The sequence below is a fragment of the Takifugu flavidus genome, chromosome 10 (assembly GCF_003711565.1).
Source record: "Takifugu flavidus isolate HTHZ2018 chromosome 10, ASM371156v2, whole genome shotgun sequence".
In the NCBI taxonomy this organism is placed as follows: Eukaryota; Metazoa; Chordata; class Actinopteri; order Tetraodontiformes; family Tetraodontidae; genus Takifugu; species Takifugu flavidus.
The window spans coordinates 14257611-14264421 of NC_079529.1; positions in this window are offsets into that span (position 1 = coordinate 14257611).

Below are 6811 nucleotides of genomic sequence, written 5' to 3' on the forward strand. Positions count from 1 at the left end.
ATATATCAATGAAAATAATATACATGCTCAGTGTTTACATAATGATCTGCATTATTTCATGCATTTTTTCAACAGCTGGCCATATACAAATCAGTTTTCTTCCTATATAGCATCACTATTGAACCATTTCATCTTGTAAATGCAGTATTTAAACAGATAGTAATGTGTGCCATTGACATTTGGAGAAGTCAGGCAAACATTTGTTATGTCCAGTTCCATAGCATCAATTAAGTTAGCGCTTCAAAATCAAACGGTTGCTCTAAATCATTTCGTGTTCCTGATTTAGCATCAATTCATTTGACTCAGGAATTCAGAGGGAGGAAAAGGAAAAACCAAAATTATCCACGAGACATTTGATGACCTTTGAATGTAGATTTATTGCACAATGTTCACTAAGATGCTCAAGTTCAAGGATGGATGAGAAAATACATTTGAACCTAGTGGAAAGTATTGAATTGAATTTTTCTATTTTGCCACTTTGACTGTATCTAATGTTTAACCTTGTTCTTTGTGCTATAGCAGGCATAAAAAAAAAATAAGTCTAAGTAAAAGAGAAAGTCAACTTGCCAACATCTTTATCCCGATGAGTCATTCTGACAGCACATTTATGTCAAACGTAATGTACAAATCACCAATTACAGCAGAATTTGCTGCCTTACATGTACTTTTTTGGATATGTCTGCTTTTTAACCACAATGTCACAGAAAATTGTCAGCGGTGATCTTGATGTTGTTTCACATCTGGAACATCTGACCCTGAAGGACATTTTAAGATGCCAAGAATCTGGTTTCTAGACAGAATGTTAAGTTTAAAGTTAATTATAGTTGTTTATTGTTTCAAGAATCATGTTAATTTAGAATGATATTAAAGGTAGTAAACTTCAATCTTGTTTCTCTATTGTTTAACAATAAGGGTTTACAGTAGCATTGCAAATGTTTGAGCATCTCTGGTCAAAATGTCTGTTTTTGTTTAATTAAAATGAATACATTAAAATGTATTAATCAAAATGTCTGTTTTAACTTTATTTTGCTTGATTATAGAGCGAAAAAGTGAATGAAGCACGCTGCAACAAATGCGAAGCCCAGGAGGTTTGATCTCTGAGGTATACTGTTGACCTTTGACCTCTTTTAGCCTGTTAGGGTCAAGGCTTGATCACAGTGATCAGGAAAGCCCATGAATACCCATACTCCTCTTTTACCCCAACAATTAGTAGCCATGTCTTCCTCAAAGACAGTTGTCTAGAGCACAATGTTTGTCTTCTTGCCACCTTTAGAAAACAAAATAAACTTGTCTTTTATAGAGTCTGTAGCATGTGACATGCTATAATAGGAAGAGGAGGTGTTTTTTACTTTAACACATTAAAACTTGATGAAGCCACAGAACTATAAGTGAAACAGTTACTTGTCTTTTATAATTAATAGTCACTGTATCCCAAATTCAAGCATATTTTGAAAACGACCAATTAGCAGAACAGCTAGAGTTGCGTGTTGTGTGTCCTGCACAATGCAGATCAGTATCTGAAACTGAAAGAGGGCTATAAAAGGTGTGCGTTGGCACAGTGGTTTTCTGTGCAGACGTGCCACTCAGACACAACAGGAGCGAAGCTGTTCTTTTGGATTTCCACATTTCTATGTTTGTCATTTAACCCTTTCCAAAACACTTCCTAACACTGTTTTACATTTAGTTTTGACATGTGAGCACTGTCTTTCTCTCTATCTCTCCCCCCTCTCTCCAACACACGCATACACACGCTCACACACACACACATGCGCGCATTTCCTGTCTCGATAATAGAGGTGGTGGAGGAGATGTTCTCCTGTGTGGCTGGTGACTTGTTTCCTGCTTGTCTCCTGCCTTCTCATCTTTACACTACAAGTCTTTTTCCTATTCTCATCAGCCGTTAATCAAAAGCCAGAGATGGAAAGTGTCGAGTAAAGAAAGTCAAAGGGCAAAGTATTTAATTTTGTACATACAGTATATGTACCAGAGGCATAATCCATTGTGAAAACAACATTGGTTGGTGTTACAGGTCTGCTAACATTAATTAATGAATTAATGTTAACCTCTAACAAACTGTCTGTTTTGGTGTATTTTTGGGCTTATTCCTGCATCAAAGGTTGAGTCAAATATTGACATTTTGCTTTAAAAACAATATAGCTTAAAATTCAATTAAATAAACTCCTCCAAAAAAGTGACTTGACAAGAATCTGTGGTTTTATTATTGTTGTCTGATTTTCAAGTTAGATTCAAATCAAATAAAAAGGTATAAAGGTCAATTGGGCCATTTGAGTCTAGCTGTGTTTTTCTAATGAGAGATTATAAATAAAAAATTCTGGAGAGTGATCAATTGCCAGCATTTCTCTTACAAAGACATGCACTCAGGCCGACCCGTTACTTTGTTAAACTCTGAAAAAGGGCCAACATCTGGTTAGCTGCAAAAGTCATTGTGCAAATCACTGGATTTCTGGGGCCTGCTGATCGCTAGCATTGATTTTCACCTCTCCAGTCAATTAGATCAATGCAGCATCTTTAGGGTCTGCTTAGCCATGTGTCAACTGTCACTGTTTGCTCTGCCTTTCATTTGTACACAGCACATGCTGCCACTGCACAGATGGTAACCTATACAATCCATGGCAGCCTAGAGAACAATGATCTAGCTAGAAGGAGAAGGAACACTGACCGAAACTCTTAAAAAAGAGACCTGCAGTAAATGCGTGAACCAATTAATAAACAGAAACTTGTTCTCGAATTTTGTAGTTGCTTGACAATATTCAACATTTGAACTGATTCAATCAATAGCTTTGTTCAGAGTTTGGTTGGCAACTTTAGCCAACTCGTACTGGAGCGAAGCAGCAAAACTCCTTCAGAGAATTCTTTTCATTAAAATATGTTGAGGTGCCTCTCGCAGACAACAGAAGCTCTAACTGAAAGGAGTGTTGCCGTAATGAGTTTCCAAAACAGGCTGCAAATGCGGACCACATGCCAACACTGCAGTGCGGCTACCTTGTGACCTCCTTGCCCCTCAGCAGCCAGCCTGTGTGCACACACTCTCACAGACACGTACTTCAACCTCATCCCAACAACAGCTTACAGAAAGACCCTGGGAGACCGACACCCCCCCCATCTGCCCCTGTACACCCCATTCTCCTCTTCTCCATCCACTCCCACTGACCCCCTCAGCAGCGGGCCATTGTTTACTTTCACTCTCCTTCACGGCCCTGCTGGTCTGGGGGGGCCGGGCCGAATCGTTACATTATTGTCTGGTCCTCCCTTGCTTCCCCCTCCCCTGCCAACCTGGCCTGACCCCATTCACAGACCTCAAAAGCACCATCTGTATGACCCAACAGTCAGGGAGTAAGGGAGAGAGGGACAGTGCAAGAAGGGGAATGAAAACAAGGCGGGGAGAAAGAGGATGACGGCTGAGAATGGAGGGACGGGAACTGGAGAGAGAGAAGGAGAGGCATCTCAAAGGGTGCAGCTCCGGCACTCCTAAAGTATCCATCAAAAAGTTTTCACCATATGAAACTTTTCTGCTACTTTTCTTTCTTCAGACATGGTGCCTATTGATTTTTTCACCCTCTCCTTTTATATATTCCTTTAATTTCTACTTTCCAAAATCTTCTAATCCCACATGCTTTGTGTGTATTAAACTTTCCTCCAGACTATCCTCTAGTACTTGACCCGCTTCTGTGCCTCTCCATCTTTCCCTCCATCACCCTCCTCCTGCATTCGTCATCTTGCTATAGTGTTGCACAAGCATTCCAGGGCCTCTTGTCTGCCCACATATGTGAGGAAGGGGGATTTTCCCATGGGGCCGCAGGTGAAAACTGGGACTCACTCTGTTCGCTGAGGGACGCCATCTGTCCCTGTTGCTTGAGGGGAGTCCTGTCACCCCTCCTTTTCCCTCCATCCATCCATCCCACCCTCTGTCCATCCACTCCCCGCTGCTCCCTCGTGCTGAATCACCCAGGAATGTTCTCCCTCTCTCCCTTCCCCCTTTCTCCTCCTCATTCTCCCCCTGTCCCATCACTAATTCATTCCTTGCTCTCCCTTCATTTTCCTCCCACCGCCCCACCCACTCTGCGTGCTTTCCAACTCACCCCACCCATTTGTCACCCATCTCTCTCTGTTTCTAATCAATCATCCATTTATGACACCAGTGGCAAAATTATTAAATTATCATACATTTACGATGAGCCTAGTGAGAACCTAGTGATACTCTTTTAATTGCCAGCACATGACCTCCAATTATGTGTATCAGAGTATTATTTTAATATTTGAAGGCAATGAAGTCAACTGAGTGTGACATTTTCCAGACACTAAAACACTATTATGCATACAGTGACTGAGATTTATATATATATATATATATATAAATATACACTTAACAAGTAGTAATGGATAGTATGGAGTTTCATGGTTTTCTTTTTTTAGGGTAGATTTTGGACAATAAAAAAAAACACTTTAATATCTTGTCGCCCTGTCACAATAATTGACACAGTTAAAGAAAATGCAAAAGAAGTAAAACACACAACAAACAAATCCTGAGGCGAGCATGGGAACCAGAGGGAGCTCGTCTGAGGTGCCGCGCGCCTCGTGTCTGCAGACCCAGGCCCAGCTGTCAGTGTCCGTCTTTGCCCTGGTTCTGACTGCTGTGATGCCCAACGGTCACAAGAGGACAGTGAGGACAGTGAGGGCGCACTTTCACATGGGAAACCGATAGAGGCGCGCAGACAAACAACGCGGAGCAGCTAAGTGTGAAACCTCCAAACTGTCACAGCGAGTGTTAGAGGGCGAGTGCACGGAGCTCCGTCTCCAAACCCAGCAACCCCACCCCTCTTCTCTTGACCCTCACACTTCTTCCCCTCAACTCTCCCATCCTATCAACGCTCCTCCCTGTCTCACCCCCCCCCCCCCCAAACTCACACACACCATCATCACCCCACAAAGCATCCAGACAGACACACACCATCATTTTTACACCAGCCTAACCCCTCCACCCCCCAACTCCGTCTGAACACACATACACCTCCACGCCCCCTGTCAATCAGCGACCCGGGTGTCACGCAGTCACAGACTCTGTCGGAGAGAAAGGGAAGGAAAAAATGGCAGGAAAAGTGTCCATCAGTCACTTTATCACTCTGAGCCCTCCCTCTGGGTGGTGGCACAAAGAGGGAAAAGAAAAAAGAGTGAGGGAGACAAACGAGAAGGAGATATGGATGGAAAAAAGTAGAGGGATTGATGGCAAGAGGTGGATGTAGAAGAGAATTTAAGTGTCCCATTTTCTCACTGGCTGACCGCACAAAGAACCAGGCGGGACACTCCACTGGGGTTATGCTTTTTTTTTTTTTTTGCTTGGGCCTCACTTCGATCCCTACCCCCCTGCTCCCTCGGTCTCCCCTCCAATGACCCGGCCTCGATTGTTTCCCATTGCTCTGTCAGCTCTGATTGTTGCTGACTGGTTAAATGGCAAATACCAAAATGGCGGGGCTAGGGGTCGAAAAAAAGTGAAAAAGAAAAAAGCTTGGTGACGATTTGTGAAAAAGGACAACGGCGGTGCTCAATACCCCCTAGCCCCCCCCACCCCCAAGATATCAACCTCTTTAACCCAATTAAACAAATAGAAAGGGATTGAGATTATTGGTGGTTTGAGTTATTTTTGCGGATGTGGTGAGATACCACCCCCCCTCTATCAAAGAGCAATTGAAGATTTAGATTTTGGACCAGAGGACAATGCAAAATGATCACCATGACACACAAAAATAAGTGGTTGTAACAAGATTTACTGCATTGGAAAATAACAATAATAAACATTTAAACATTAACACATTACAGTCATATATAATATATCATCATAAGGTGTATGGAGAATAACAATTAACCACGTGGCAGATTCTCTGACCCCTAGCACAGTAGTTTAGTCTAGTGGATCTTTTGCAGACCCTCTTACAGGCCACAATTTCCTCAGTGGAAGCCTGAATGGCCTAACTATCGGACTTGGATGAGAGATAAGTGTTTAAAGACCTGTTCCTGATCAATTATGCAAGCATATCCATTCCCAGCGCTCACTTCCAATCAAACAGCTAAATAAGCCGTGGATGGTTTGGATGGACCTTTTGCTCTAATTGGACAAATGGCTTACCTAATTGATCATCGATCGATGATCAATAGGTAACATGTGTTCTTGTTCTTCACAAGGCAGGTGATTGAAAGCCAGCTATAAAATCAGGGAGATAGTTTGACATAAGCCAATAGGCTCTCATCGCTACTGTAAGAGGGGTATCATGAGGCACACGGGGAATGTGAAAGGCTGCTTATTCCTTCCTTCACTGCTGGCTTGTCCGCTTAAGCCATATTGATACCACTGGTTGGACATTTTTGTCTCCTCCTGAGTATCAGTTTGGGCTTCATGTCGACTTTTGCACATCAAAAATAGCTTCAGTCAAATAGGGAACTTCTGCAGATGACAAAAAAAGATTTGACACACCAAAACTAAGGCCTAGAATAAAACGTTTAAAAATGTTGTTGCTTTGGTTACTTTTGATTGGCCAAGATAATGTCAATTAAACCCACAAACCAGCCAACGGATGTGTTGAATACCAAGAAAACACATTCTGAGAATTAAAAGTGAACTCTTTCCAAACAGACAGTGTTCAGTTGAAGGTGCAGAAGAAGTGGTGCCGTTGAGCTGCTCCACACATTGAGCAGTGAAAAAGTGTCCCAAATGCTGCCAAACAGTTCTAAACAAACAAATGAATACATTGATGGGACTTTATATTACTAAACCCTCTACCTCTGAAATGAAGTGTAC